The sequence below is a fragment of the Engystomops pustulosus genome, chromosome 7, assembly GCF_040894005.1.
Source record: "Engystomops pustulosus chromosome 7, aEngPut4.maternal, whole genome shotgun sequence".
Taxonomy (NCBI): domain Eukaryota; kingdom Metazoa; phylum Chordata; class Amphibia; order Anura; family Leptodactylidae; genus Engystomops; species Engystomops pustulosus.
Genome location: NC_092417.1, coordinates 109,235,394 through 109,250,937, shown reverse-complemented (window position 1 = coordinate 109,250,937; position 15,544 = coordinate 109,235,394). Strand labels below are relative to the sequence as shown.

Sequence of the window (15,544 nt, the reverse complement as noted above, 5' to 3'; positions counted from 1 at the left end):
CCAGCCTGGATGTAGAGGGCAGGCTGGGAAGGCAGCTGTGTCCTGGTAGGAAGCTTCAGCTCGTCCTGTAGGGCTTCAGGTATCACCTTTAAAGGTAAGATGATACCCCTTTTCCTCACTACACTACCTCTAGTCTAATACTCCACTCTTCAGAGGCAGGGGCTAGGCTCTTCCTGCTCTGGTATGGACTAGACAGAGATTTCTCACTCACTCACTGATCTCTAGGATTCCACACTAGAATAATCATCCAGAACATTCCTGGCCAGAGGTTTTATTACCTCCCTTTGGTCAGGTGGTGGCTGCTCCTCCAATCACATCTCAGCTTACAGAGCACAGGATGTAACACATATCATTGGACAACAGCATCTTGCATCATACAAAATACTTAACCTCTGCCTTGCCAGGCAGGATTCACCACTGCAATACCCCTATGTCCTATCAGGGCCATGTAGTGTAAGGTGATTACATGCAGGTGGGACGTATTCGCAAACCCTCCCTCGCCATTGCATCGGCGAGGGTGTTGCATACCCCGGGGGCAATTGAAAGAGCCGCCCTCGGCTCGACTACAGATGGTTTGGGGCACAGAGGGGGCTAAGGGCACTTCTGGGAAGTGCAGGCTATGTGAGGTGTAGGGACAAACCGCCCATGGTCCTGGAGACAGGCACCGGGGTTGGTGTCGGACTAAGACAAAAGCATGTAGCTGTATGACAGTTGGTCGCTGACGCCATTAAACCGAACTGTACAGTAGGAAAGGTGTGGTGTCATGTCCTGTAATCCACTCCTTGCACCAAGGCCTGTATATTTGTTTTATCAACGCTTCTTCCCTGGCGGCAATTATATAGTGTATATATGCATACATTGGCATATGTGACACAATAAAACATTGTACTACATAGAGACGGTCCGACACAGCCACACTACAACCTGAAAAGCCTATGAAAGGGTTAATGCAGACTACTGGCATATATGACAGTGTGCAAACAGGTTAATTCACATTGGCTTAGGAGCCCAATGGGTACACATCTTGAACGTTACAAACGTTACATAGGTAGATAGGCTACTCAGGGTAGCAGAATAGAAAATGTCTCTTTACCTGAAAAGGAAAGGCATGGAAGTGCAAACATAATGTCCGTACCTAAAAAGGAAGGCATTAAGTGCAAAATGATAATAAATAAAGTGGCAACTTTTCCTTGGAGTATCTGGCAAAAGTCTCACAGAAGGTCTCTAGTGACAAAGTCCATCTTCTGGGTACAGCCCTTGATGTGGGGAAAAGTGCACTGGGAAGCAAAGGGTCTCCTCTATGTGTAGAGGGACAGAGTCCTTTGAAGAAATTCTCTGCTGTGGCAGAGGAAGGGTGCTATCATAGCACAGGACAATAATCAGTTCAAGGAATGTCTCTTGACTGAGATAAATAGGGATGAGAGTCTCAGGAAAGTCTCTGGCTCTTTAGGGAAAGGACAGAAATATACAATATGTACACATGGTACAGTACCTGAAGTGGGCTACAGCCCTTCAGGGGTTAGTCTGCATCTTCTTCGGTGGTAAGTACTTCGGTGTCAGAAAAACGTACCTGCCTCCTGCTTCTGCGTGTCACCAGCTGGTACTCCTGCAGGTACGCAGGAGCTTTTCCTTTTGTCTCCCTTTGAGACCTTCGAAGTTCCGGCCTGGAGAAGATAACAACCTCCTCATCGTCCTCCTCTGAGTCAAGCGCTGGAGTCGGAGTCTCAGCTGCCTCTGATGCTTCAGGGGTTGCAGACACTGGAGCCGGATCATCCTCCACAGGCAGCAGTATTGGAGACTGCGGTGGGGATGATGGTCTCTCCGAGGTACCTCTTACTGGAGTGGAAACAAAACAGAATTGAGGCACAGTCACAAGTTCCAAGAAACTGGGGGTAGGCGAACACAAGGAGGTCTGTAAGTTGGGGGACGAGATGAGAGGTGTAGACATAGGGGCAAAAGGACGAAGACATCTCTTCCGCCGGTTCCTATGTACCCGGAGTGATGGACGGTCTCCTCTTGAAATCTCGTAGACTTCAGGGGAGAGACTGTCCCTAACTAGGTATGGCTCACGCTCCCAACGCCCATCTAGCTTACTGGTAGGATGGTTGTTGCGCAGCCACACTCGATCTCCTGGGGCAAAAGGCTCAGCACAGGCATTACGATCAAAGTCCCTTTTTTGTTTCTCTCGGGCCTCTTCCAACCGCAGATCCACAACTTCTCTGGCATCCGCCAGGCGCCTCTGGTGTTCGTGAACCCAGTCAGTCTGGGGGAGTAAAGACTGGGAATCAGGGGACTCCATGTCCCAGGTCATATCAGCAGGGAGATGGCCGTGTCTCCCGAACATCAGATAGTACGGGGTGTACCCTGTGGAGCAATGATTGGTATTGTTGTACAGGTACACCAATTCGGGCAACAGCTTTGGCCAGTCAGCCCTTTTTGCAGGGGTCAGAGTCCTCAGCATATTAATTAGAGTCTGGTTCATCTTTTCACAAAGCCCGTTGCCTTGGGGGTGATAGGCTGTGGTCCTCAGCTTCTTGCAGCCATATAGAGTACACAGCTCCTGGAAGACTTGGGACTCAAATGCTGTTCCTTGGTCTGTAAGGATCTGGTCCGGACAGCCATAGGGGAGGATGAAGCTCTTCCACAGGGCCGCTGCGGTAGTCCTTGCAGACAGATCTCTGACAGGTACTGCAACCACAAATTTGGTATAGTGGTCGATGATCGTAAGAGCATAACTGTGACCGGATCTGCTGGGCTCCAACTTCACGTGGTCCAATGCCAGGATCTCCAAGGGCCGTTGGCTCACAATGGGACGTAGAGGGGCCCTTTGATTGTGTCGCTCTCCTCGAGCGATGGCGCAGGCTGGGCATTCTCGACACCAGGCTTCAATGTCGGACTTCATGTTGACCCAGAAGAATCGCCTTCGGAGGGTGGCTTCAGTCTTCTGAGCGCCAAAGTGTCCAGACCGGTCATGGTACATTTCCAGTACTATCTTGGCGTCCCTCCTGGGAATCACAACCTGGTATAGCCGGTCATAAGTGATCGGGTCCAGAGTTCTTCTCTTTAGCAGACCCTGGTGCATGCTCAGAGTCTTTCTCTGGCGCCACAATTGAGACAGTTCTCCATCAGCTCTTCTGCGCCGGATTCTTTCAGGCACTCGCCCACTAGAGAGATAGTCCATTACCTCTCCTATGGCACGGCTATCAGCCTGAAGACTCATCCAGAGGTCCTTTTCCGCAGGGGGCTCTGACTCTTCTTGAGGAGTAGCTGGCGCTGCCTCTGTCGGTAGGGAGTAAACTCTCTGGGCATCTTGACGCACAAACCGGGCATAGAATGCGGGCATCTCGACATCTTCCCACTGAGCATCCGTGGAGGGTCCCTCCCACTGGTCAGGGAGACGGGACAGAGCGTCGGCGTTGTCATTGGTCTTACCAGCCCGGTACTTGATGGTAAAGCTGAAATTGGCAAGTCTGGAGGCCCACCGTTGTTCCAGTGCTCCAAGACGTGCGGTGTTCAGATGCGCCAACGGATTATTGTCTGTGAAGACAGTGAAAGATGATGCAGCTAGGTAGTCCTTGAACTTTTCGGTCACAGCCCAGACTAACGCCAGAAACTCCAACTTGAAGGAACTGTAGTTCTGGTCGTTTTGCTCCGGTTCTCGGAGGGAACGGCTGGCGTAGGCTATGACCCTTTCAGTTCCGTTTTGGAGCTGGGATAATACCGCCCCTAGACCTTGCTTGCTGGCATCAGTGTATAGGGTGAAAGGCAGACTATAGTCTGGATATCCCAACACCGGGGGCTCAGTCAACCGTTGCTTGAGCATCTGGAAGGCAGCTTCTCGTTCGGCCGTCCACTCAATGGCTACTCGGGAACGTTGGCTCTCTTTTGGCAGGCCCCTTAGAAGCTCTTGCAGGGGAGCCGCCAGCTGGGCAAACTTCGGGATGAAACGCCTGTAATAACTGGCAAATCCCAGGAAGCTTTTGATGTCCCGTACGGTTGATGGGGTAGGCCAGTCGTGGACAGCTGCAATCTTCTCTGGATCTGGCTCAATTCCATGAGCGCTCACCACATGTCCCAGGTACTTGACACTAGGTTGTAGCAGGTGGCACTTGGATGGCTTGACCTTCAACCCATGTTGGGTCAGGATTTGGAAGACTTCAGCCTGATGGTGGAGGTGGTCTTCATAAGTCTTGGAGTAGATGATGATGTCGTCCAAATATAGCAGGACGGTCTCGAAGTTGCGATGACCCAAACATCTCTCCATCAGCCGTTGAAATGTGCCTGGGGCGTTGCATAGCCCGAACGGCATGTTGTTGAACTCGAACAAGCCCATTGGGGTGGTGAAAGCCGTCTTCTCTCTGTCTTCCGGCGCCATGGCCACTTGCCAGTAGCCACTGGTCAGGTCCAGGGTAGAGAAGTAGGCAGCTGACCCTAGGGCTGCGAGGGATTCCTCGATTCGAGGCAGAGGATAGGCGTCCTTGTGGGTGATATTGTTGATCTTCCTATAGTCAACACAGAATCGAAGGGTTCCATCCTTCTTCTTCACAAGGACCAGCGGGGCAGCCCATGGGCTGCGACTCTCCCAGATAACGTTGGCTGTCTTCATCTCTTGTACCAGCTTCTTCACCTCTTGGTAACGGGCTGGAGGTATGGGCCGATATCGTTCCTTGATAGGAGGATGAGAGCCAGTAGGGATGGTGTGTTGGATCAGAGTAGTCTGCCCAAAATCCAGTGGGTGTTTGCTGAAGGCCTGGTGGTGCTTCATAACGACATCCAGGACACCTTGTACTCGGTCTGCAGGAGTAAAATCGTCATCTCCAATATTGAGCTCAAGCCACCAGGATTGCTCGGCAGGCTCACCTTCAGCACTTTGCTTCAGTTCCAACTGTTGGGAGGCAGACAGAGAGGTTTCCACCAAGTCTTCAGGATGCACGCTGAAGAGAGTGGCTACGGCTTGGTACTTTCTCAGATCCACTGGGGAGTCTCCCACATTTAGTAGTCGAATGGGTACTTGTCCTCGGGATACCGTGACTAGGCTCCTGGCGGCTAGAATGGGCAGGTCTTCATCGGCTGGTAGAGGTTCTACTATCGCCTGGTAGTCTTGACCTTGGACGCCCATGCAGGCTCGACACCATACTAACGTCTCAGTCCCAGGTTGAAGGCGAACAGGTTGGGGATCCTTGATCCGGGCTCTGCAGATTTCTCCATTAGGGCCAGCAAACTTCTGTTGCGCCGCTAGAACCTGCATAGTCTCCTGAATTACCTTCCGGGAACCATTGGGCACTGTTGGCAGGGAGTCATGGAGAGCCTTCAGCACTTCGGGGTAGCAGTTGCGGAGGACATTGGTACCCAGTACCAGGGAGAAGTTACCGTTTTCGGGCACACGTGTCACCACTACGCCCTGTCTGGTTAATTCAGTGTCTCCAATGGTTAGCGTGGGCTCCCAGTAGCCGCGGATGGGTACGGGTTTTCCATTCGTAGCAATGATGTTCAAGTAAGCCTTTGGAGGCTGGACTAAGGATGCTCTTCCTCGGCATTTCTCGAAGGCAGCACTCCGGAGGGTGGTCACTTGAGAGCCGGTATCAATTAAGGCCGGTAGAGTAACTCCGTTGATGGTTACATGAACCATGGGGCGAGTCCCCACGAACCTGGGCATCCAGTTAGCATCTCGGGGACTTACAAGTTCTTCCCTTGGAGGTCGTCCCTTAGCTCCAAGGGTTTGTCGTTTAACTGACGACAATCATTCTCTTCATGCCCATATTTATGGCAGTAGCTGCACCGCTGGCGGGGTTTCCTCTGACTCCAGGTGCTTAACGACTTCGCTTCTTTTGGGCGCTGTTTAGTCGGAGATTCACGAGGAGTAGCTGACCGTACCGGGTTCTCTGGAGGTTTCCTCCTCATAGCAGAGACAGTTACTTCCAACTGGGTCAACCGATCAAGGATTTGATGCAGGGTGTCCGCCAGATTAGGGACCGGTCCTGTTATGCCAGTAACTTCCATAGTCGCAGGAGTAGGTGATGCTGACTGCGTGGGATGGCAAGCGAGAGCAGATTCTTCCATTTCTACGGATTCAGGCTCTTTCTGCGGTCCAGTAGGTGATCGGTCTCCTAATATGTCAATGGCAATTTCCTTAAACTCAAGGAAAGAGGCCTGGGCATGTTGAGAAGAGATGATCTTTAGTTGACACCTTTGATTTCTATCAACAAGTCCATTGATAAATTGTTCCCTTAAGGTTTGGTCAGAGGTTTCAGCGTCTTTGGGCTCAAGGCAGGTGATGGCCTTCCATGTCTCCTGTAGGGAGAGGGCAAAGTCTCGGAGGGACTCTTGGGGCTTCTGTCTTTTCCCGAAGAATTTCTGCTTCAACTCGGAGACAGTACACTTGTCAAAGGTGTTACGTAGCCTATCAAGAATCTGGACCACATTCTGACACTGTTCTCGGGGCCAGGACTTGACTTCCCGGAGAGCGGGTCCTTTCAACTGCCCGATGAGGATGCCCACTTTCTGTTCCTCTGTGAATGGGAGCAAGGCGAAGGTGGCTAACAACTTGTCCCTGAATTCAGGGAGAGTATGTGATTCTCCCTCGTAGTAGGGTAACCAGGGGGCCCCCAGATAGTAGGGCATAGTCAGAGGCATCATGGTGGGAGTCCCAGGGACACTAGCTGTAGCAGGGCTGAAGGGACTCTCTGGAGGACTTAACATGCTCCGGTACCCTGAGGAGGGACCAGGGGACGGGACTTGCGCCAGTCCCGTATCTTCGTCCTGGGCGGACATGACTGGCCTAGCTGAGGGAAGTCTGTAGGGTTACACAAAGTCCGTTGCTATGGGCGATGGCTAGAATGGGACGTGGGCACTTTAAGACACAGTCACTATTCCCTGGGAGGTGAGCCAATAACCTAGCGTTGGAAACAATCTCTACCCCCCTTTAACTTCCCCAGCGGTACTCACTCAGGATCAGCCGCGGTGACAGGACAGCTCCGGTACACGAAGGTCTCCGTTCCCGATGTCCGGCAGGCAGCAGGGCTCAGTGATGCTCAGCGGTGTTCTCCTCCAGTGGCAGGACACGTGCGCCGGAACTCCGGATGAGGCGCACGCTGCTGGCAGGCTTCAGGCGTGGCCTGCGCCGAAATCCAAGATGGCCGATTAACCCTCTTCGTTGCCGGCCGCACACGCTCCAGCTCCTCCTCCACGGTGCTTCGCGCCACTCGCGCAGGGGGCGGAGCCTAATGACGCCTCTGGAGTTCCCGCCAGTCAAGATTTGGCGGGCTTGAAATACTTGCTGCGCCACACGCCTCTGAGGTAAATGCTTCAGGCGCAGCAGCGCCGGATGTAGCAGAGCTGACACAGTTCTTGCAGGAATTAACCTCTTGAGTGCTGGAGCGGCGCTCGACAGCACATGGCAGCAGTATAAAGTTCAATGTAGAAACACACAAATACTTGGGCCTAAACCCGGATGGCATCAGGGTTAGGCAGCACAGTCTTTTTCTTAATAAAGTACAGTCTTTAGTGCCAGGATAAGGCACAGAAGTATATATCCTGTGATTCGTGACGCCACTTGCAACATCCCCCACCGGGGCCTAGCCCTTGAGGTGAGGCCTGGAGACAGCCGGGGCCCGCTGTACCGGAGTGGCTGGCGGTTGCGGCCTAAGCACGCTATTGTCACGGTGCTTGGTACGGGGGAACCAGAGGGCTGTCCTACAGCCTGGCAGGTCTCCAGCAGGGTGGTGTTGGCAAGAAATGATGAGGGAGCGGCTGCTATAGCGAATCTCCCTGGGGCAAACCCTTAATGTCCCGAGTGTGAGTCTCTGGGTGATGGACAGGGTGCCGGTGATGAAGGCAGCCGTATTAGCAGGGACCAGACGGAGACAGAAGTTGAAGAAAACAACTTACAGTTCTTTATTTGAACCGGCAGGAACCGCAGCAAACGTGCCTTTAACAGGTAGATGGAGTGCTGAGATGTGAGTTGGAGGGAGCCTCAGGAGATAGTTCACCAGCCTGGATGTAGAGGGCAGGCTGGGAAGGCAGCTGTGTCCTGGTAGGAAGCTTCAGCTCGTCCTGTAGGGCTTCAGGTATCACCTTTAAAGGTAAGATGATACCCCTTTTCCTCACTACACTACCTCTAGTCTAATACTCCACTCTTCAGAGGCAGGGGCTAGGCTCTTCCTGCTCTGGTATGGATTAGACAGAGATTTCTCACTCACTCACTGATCTCTAGGATTCCACACTAGAATAATCATCCAGAACATTCCTGGCCAGAGGTTTTATTACCTCCCTTTGGTCAGGTGGTGGCTGCTCCTCCAATCACATCTCAGCTTACAGAGCACAGGATGTAACACATATCATTGGACAACAGCATCTTGCATCATACAAAATACTTAACCTCTGCCTTGCCAGGCAGGATTCACCACTGCAATACCCCTATGTCCTATCAGGGCCATGTAGTGTAAGGTGATTACATGCAGGTGGGACGTATTCGCAAACCCTCCCTCGCCATTGCATCGGCGAGGGTGTTGCATGTGTTATGGCTTATTTTCTGCGTAACAAATCACACTTCAAAATGCTATTTAATATTCCATGCCGTTTACTGGTAAGCGGGAAAAAAAATCCAAATTCAGTGAAATTGGTAAGATAAACGCATTTGTGCCGTATTCTTGTGGGCTTGGATTTCACTGTATGCCCCAAGTGACATGTCTACTTCATTCTTTGGGTTGGTACAATTACGGGGATACCAAATTTGCATAGATTTAATAATGCTTTCATACATTTACAAAAATTAAAATCACCTGTGCAAAAATATTTTTTTGGCTTCTGGCGCTAATAACTTTCTATACTTTGGTGTGCGGAGCTGTGGGAGTTGTAGTTTTTTGCTGCTTTTGATGACGTTTACAATGTTATCATTATTAGGACTGTATGACCTTCTGATCACTTTTTATAGAATTTGTTATTTTTTTTTAAATGACAAAAAAGTGCCATTTTCGACTTCAGGCGCGATTTTCCATTATGGGGTTAAACGCAGTTAAAAACCGTTATTATATTTTGATCAGGTATTTTTGTACACGTCAATACCTAATGTGTTTATGATTTTTACTGTTTATATTTATATCAGTTCTGGGGGAAAGGGGGGTGATTTGAGTTTTTTGGGGTTTTTTTATTACAATTTTTTTTTTTAATTTTTACTATTTTTCAGACTCCCTAAGGTACTTTAACCCTAGGTTGTCTGTACGCTCATATCATATACTGCCATACTACAGTATGGCAGTATATTGGGATTTTACTCCTCATTCATTACAATTTGCTGATGAAAATGAAAATCTCCTTTCTGTTCGCTGCAGTCTCTCTCTCTCTCTCTCTGCACTCCAGCCCCTACTCCCTGCATTCCAAGAGCAGCTCACACATGCACACTTCCTGCCGGCAAACAGCCTGAGGAGACTAAATCTAGAAGCTACAGGTAAGATCAGATCTTTATAGCAGGGGACTGTGTGTTTTATAGCTCAGATGTAGCTAGATCTAGCTAGTGTATCATTGTGTGTTATATTCATCTCATGGATCCCATCATCTCATCTCTAATCCATCTCATCTCTCTTTCTATGTGTCAGATACTAGTACAATGTTCAGAAGCTAAAAGAAAGTGTACATAAACCTTGATAATCTAACCACATTGTCAGCTCACATCTTACAGAGATCATGAAGTGTCTCCTTAGAGTCCCCACCCACACGCTGGAATTTTACACTGACCATCACTGATAGCAGCTAGAACAGCAATAAAACTGAGTAAAAATGTAAAGTAAAGGGTTAAAAATGATCTTCACTGTGGAAACATCACTAGGGGATTAAAATGTAAGAACTTTATTTCATGGGAAAAGCCCTTTAAATCTGTATTATGAAATTCATAAGTAACAAAGTTTATAAGGGGCATTATATGGCATTTTTATTTATTTTGGCCATGTGAGCATAATATTTGTGGTAGTCTTTATTTGGTGGTATCATACATGGAATTGGTGTATAGGATTAGTTAGTATTGTAAAAAGCGCATACCCTATGTATCTTTTTTCTTGTTGTTTTCAGGTTTCTTGATTTTCTAAATGAACAGTGCCCATTAGTTTTGAAACGGCTCTGCTTTCCTATAACTTGTACTGAGGCATATGAAGTAACCACATTTTGGTAGAGTGTTGATTATGCTTTCAAGAATGTAGTTTCGGAATGTACCACCTTCTCCTTTACACCCCTTTACATGCCATACATGGAGGGTCCACTGCCCCCACCAGTTCCTGAGATTGTATCTTTAACAGCGCGTCATATCAAGCGAGCTGAAGGATTTGAGTGACAAGGGAAACATTTAAATAAAACCACTTATGCTGCTGTTTACTAGAAGAGCGCACTTGGAATTGCCAGCGGCTTTGGCTTTTATTTATGAATCACAAGGAGGTCCTGGGGTAAAAGGCAGGAAAGCATCGTATGCTGGCAACGCTGGAGCCACTGGCAACACTCTGACACAAAATTAATGTGCACAGCCTGTTTTCTCTAGAAAGTGCTAACACGACGATGCATCAAAACTAACTATTTCCACAAGGTAATTTGACTTTCATCTCATAAAACAAAGGCAAAAAAGAAGCCCTATCCGGAGAAAAAGTGGTGCCATTCCCAAGGTGATGAAGTGACAATGTAGCTGTCTTCCCTATTCAATATTCTATAATACATTATCTATATTATTATAATATCTATTATACTATAAGTTAACTAAAGTTGCTTCATGGCCCCAGGTTCTTTAGTCAAAGTTTTATGTATAAAGGTCTTTAGTTTTCTATTGGAAGTATTATTTCTCTGGCTATTATAAGCACCTGCTGGCAAGAAGTGGTAGCAAGTGATCCATTTCTCTGCAGCACCACCACAGGAGAAACAAAGTATTACATATTCTGTTGAAAATATGCAAATACATTGAAATCAATTGGTTTGCGTTATACATTGACAGGATGAGTCCTCCATTTTAGATATGTAACAGGATCTCCCATTTGATGTCATCTTATATGGCACAGGCACTCTTTGGTTACCAGGGGCTTATAACCAAGTCCCTTTATTTATGGTATGTTGGTGAATACTTCTGACATGCGGTCCTTGTCATACTGACAAATCCTGTTTTTATTTTTCAAAAAAGAACACTCTAAATCTATAAACTCCAAGCCAATCATTTGCTGTGCCAAAGTGTTTCAGTAAGTCCATAACAATTAAGCATCTAGAAAACGTCAGGCCGGCACTTGAGCAAGGTGAGGCAAACAAGCCGCATCTCTCCCCCGCCAGGCGCTCCGATAATTTAGATAAACCAAATCTGCTCCTGTCACAACATCTTTGAAGAACAACCCGAAAGCCTGGTAACTGCATTCTATAATTGTATCCGAGACTCTGAAGATATCTAAAGAATCGCTATTTATCTGCCTGGTGAGGCACAACACTTTCTTATTAAAAACATATCTATCATGTTTAATGACTGGATTCCCCCCTCCCCTCCTTTAATATAGAACAATGACAGGTGTGAGGAGAAGATGAGAATCAGATGCCTGGGCAATATGCTCACTGCTTGAAGACTCCTTGAACATCAGTATTCCATTCTGGTGCCAAAAGTGGGATGAGATTACAAAAAAAGAGAGGGGAAATAACGCAGAGATTACACGGCTGTGCACGGAAGAAAATAGTACCATTTGCAGTTGCTGATAAAAGCATGTTGAAATGCATATGGAAAATACTATTAGAAGGAAATCCACAGTGCTGAAGTAAATCGGGTCATTAGGCTTTGGTGTGTAGAAGAGTGTCTCCCATCTGACAGTGCAGAATGGTCCCGTTTCTCCCAGCTTATGTTCCCAGTTACATTAAACAGACAAACAGATTGACTATTTTGCATTTCTCATTTGACAACAGCTTGTCTTCATTTGCAGCACGCTGGTGGCAGAGCTGAAAGCATGGCGACGCATAGTACGCAAGGTCCTGCTTTTGAATAACAGCAGATGCCAACATTTAACTTCAAAATCAATCAGCTTTTCCCTTTCGTTTTTTTCTTTGTGCCTTTGAGTAGATAAAAAGCTTTAGTGAAGTGTTTCGAGAAGAAAGAGGGGAAAAATTGCAGAGAAAACTGGTACTTGATTATTGGGACTTCCATTTGTTCCAGTCTTATTTAGGTGGAATTAAGGAACATTTCTATAGTGAATACTATGTAAGGTGCGGGAGACAATGTAAGGATTACCAGTGATATGATATAGTATATTGTAGAGTAAATATATCCAGTGGCATTTGTATTGCCTTGCTGGAACTTTACATTGGAGGAGAAGTGGCGCTAAGCAGTCATAACTTTTTCAAAACTACTGTGAAATATGGCAGCATTTTTTTTATTTTTGGGCTTACTGATTGAGGTTAAACCCTAGGTAAGAGTCTAGTCTAATCTAGAAGATTGTTCTTCTCCTCCATTTTCATTATTTGTCCGTTTTCATTGTAGGCTGGTATTTTATTCCTGAACAACAAATCGTAAAGAAGACCTGTCAGGTCGATTTGGGACCCTAAACTAACTACAGGTGCTTATGGACATTATAATAATAGCAATTATTTTAAGTATATTAGTTGCTACTTCAAGAAATCGCAAAAAATGAGAAATAAAACAGACCGTGTCCTAAAACATAAAGAAAAAAAGCATGCACTATGCGGCCACTAATACAAAATATATTTATCTTTATTATACAATTACAAAACAGAGTACACACAGACAATAATACTTAAAGTTGTTATAGTGTTACACATAAACCATGATTTGGGCCTAACTCTTTTATGTAGAGATATAGCAGACCCGTACAAAGAGACTGGTTCTTGTGTGGATGAATATCCCTAATCTCCGAACCTAATATGTATATTTATTATTTTAATTAAGAATTAGTAACCGCACAAATTACCTTCATGATGTATGAAATGTCCAATGATCAATGTGTTCTCCAGATTTAGCGTCTATTGTCCTATTAGTGACTTGTTTGAGGTCCATTGCTGTTCAGGAAAGTATTATGCTATCTCTGCAGTCTTCCTATAAATGAACAGCCAGCTTTTCCTGGGGAGAAAGGGAACTATTTATCAAAGTCATACTTACATAGTTTGCATCATGCCTAAAGCAGGGCACCGATTTAGATGCATTTACCAATCACTGCTATTATTCTAGTGTCTCAGTGAAAAAATGTCAATTTTGGACTTTGTTTTGGACACTTTGAGTTTATTGAGCAATTTAAAAAGCGGCGTGACATGGAAATAGTCAGTGCTGGAAACACTGGGGGATTTTTAACAGGGCTTCTGCGCCACCCCAGTGCTAGCTTATTGCAAGTACTTACGATTATTTCCTCCTTTCCGCCACCTCCTCGCCAGGCAGGCATGGTGGGGATTGAAGGGAGGGTGGCGCCAGCCAGGGAGTGGGTGCGGCCGGCAGGGAGTGCACTTGCTGCAGCTGGCGAATTTTCATATGTAAAAATTCACTGACTGCTTTTATTTCTATGTCAGGGCCTGGTGTGGAAATTAAAGCTCCACAGGCCCCCGTCAAATGCTTAGAGGCCGGTGCCTCTTGATGTAAGAGTGCCGGCATATGATCGATAACCCCCACTCAGTGTATAACATCACCAGGAGGAAATACTGTAGATCTGTAGTGGCATGTCTAAATTGAGGCAATATACAGCCAGCAGATTTTTTGGCAAAATGACACCTGCTAAATATTAGTTTCATTCACCTGAATAGCGTTATTTCAATGGATTACTGTCAAATGAATAGAAACCGAATTGTTGTACCTGTTAATTTAAAGCATTAAAACTGATTCATCACCTGTTGAATAGCCTCAATTCCTTTTTTCCCACAGCACTAAAATGTATCAGACTCAAATCAAACAACAGAACGCTAGCAGCCAACTTATACCACCCTCTTACCCATTTATTGTGATGAGCCGGTTCTCGAAATTTGGGTTCATTGGGTTTGACCGAACATTCGAAAAAAATTTGGTTCAGGGCTTGAACAAGAACCCTATTAAAGTCAATGGGGATCTGAATTTTAACACCCCAAAATGGCTCTAAAATAGGGGTAAAAATGAGACTGTTGCCATGACTTAAATGGGCTAGGAAAAGTATTATAATAATAACATAATATAAAATGTTGTTAATGTCATTGCACTAGAAGAAAATATGGGTAGTGATGAGTACACCAAACTAGAATTGTTCGTGGGAGAGGAGTCAGTTGATTTTAAATAATTGGCCTTTTCAAGGCAGTGTCAAGTACAGTGTGAAGTTGAGGCATTGGTCATCTACATCGCAACGAGTGCCTTCAGATTACTCCCATTCAAAACATGATGGACATCTCAGCCACAGGTCATGGAGCAGTCACTAACGCTCTATGATAAATCTCCTAGCTGCGATTCCATGGGTCAACCACCTGCCTCTGCCCCAGTTGCAGACACTAAGTTTTCAGATACCCAACAACTTGTGTTGGAGGATGAGGATGTGGTCAACAGACCATCGCAGGACATCTACCATGATAATGATGATGATAATGACCATGATTGGCACAAGCAACAATCTAAGCCCCACATGTATGACCAGTTCCCTGGTAAACAAAACATGAGCTGCAGCAAATGCCACACCAGAAGAAGAAGACATGGAAACACATGTGGCTCCCTTGCTGCTTTGGTTGTCAAAGCCTCTACCACAGCCTCCTAAGTGACAAGCCCACCATGCAAAGGGAGGATGTGACACAACCACAACGATCAACAAGTCTGTTCACACCATCCCAGAGAAGCATTCAGCTTTCTATTGCCCAAACAATGAGGAATAGTAGAAGTTTAGCCGATATCACGCATGAGCCAAATTGCAGGCCATTGAAAAGCTACCATTCTAGACAGCTTTAAAAATCTTATAGCAGTGGCTGTCCCACAATACATCATTTCATGCCACCATTACTTTTCTGGGCAGGTCATCCCCACTCTGCACCAACATATTGTGAAGAAGGAAACATATGCACGGATGTTACATCTCTTCCCACTGGGTTAATGTAGTGGTAGCAGGACCCCAAGGAAAAGTCTCTTCCATCAACAAGGACAGCCGGACATCACTTCTTGCCTCCTGTTGCTGCCTACTACTTCCACTTCTACTTCTTCTGCCTCCTCATCCAGTCAGCACTGGGCTGGTACCACCAGTTTTAGCACAGTCTTGGGGAAGCAACAGCAGTCTGTGCTTAAACTCATCTATCTGGGCTAAAGGCAAAATGCAAAGTAGGGGAAAATTCCCTCCTGGCCCCTAGAATAACCCACTGGATCAGTGGTAGCAGTATTGTGCTTTTAACACTGATGTTGATATTGCTGCAACCCACTGGATCAACTGAAAATATTTATTAAAACAAACTTTTTAGAAAAATAGAAATGTTTAACATAATCAAATTATTTTAATAAAGAGAAACCGTTTATCAAGAGTTTTGTTCCCAGGCAGAGGAGGAAGAAATTTCAGGGCAGTCTTCAAATGGCTCGCAGGGTGGATTGCTGGCCCAACAACAG

The 15,544-nt window shown here is 46.5% G+C and overlaps 2 long non-coding RNA genes across 3 annotated transcripts in view; both read left to right on the top strand.

Annotated features, from left to right (window-relative positions):
• The window catches only part of LOC140068925 (uncharacterized), a 35,120-nt gene extending 21,762 nt beyond the window's left edge, over positions 1-13,358 (top strand). Inside the window, exons 2-3 of one of the 2 annotated variants that reach the window (XR_011848633.1) lie at positions 9,358-9,445; positions 12,479-13,358. This is a non-coding gene — a long non-coding RNA (uncharacterized lncRNA). Of the gene's footprint in view, positions 1-9,357; positions 9,446-10,062; positions 10,128-12,478 lie in introns of those variants that run through there. The other variant, XR_011848634.1, reaches the window with a different exon arrangement.
• LOC140068926 (uncharacterized) overlaps positions 1-15,544 on the top strand; it is a 199,650-nt gene that overhangs the window by 131,454 nt on the left and 52,652 nt on the right. The window lies entirely within an intron of this gene.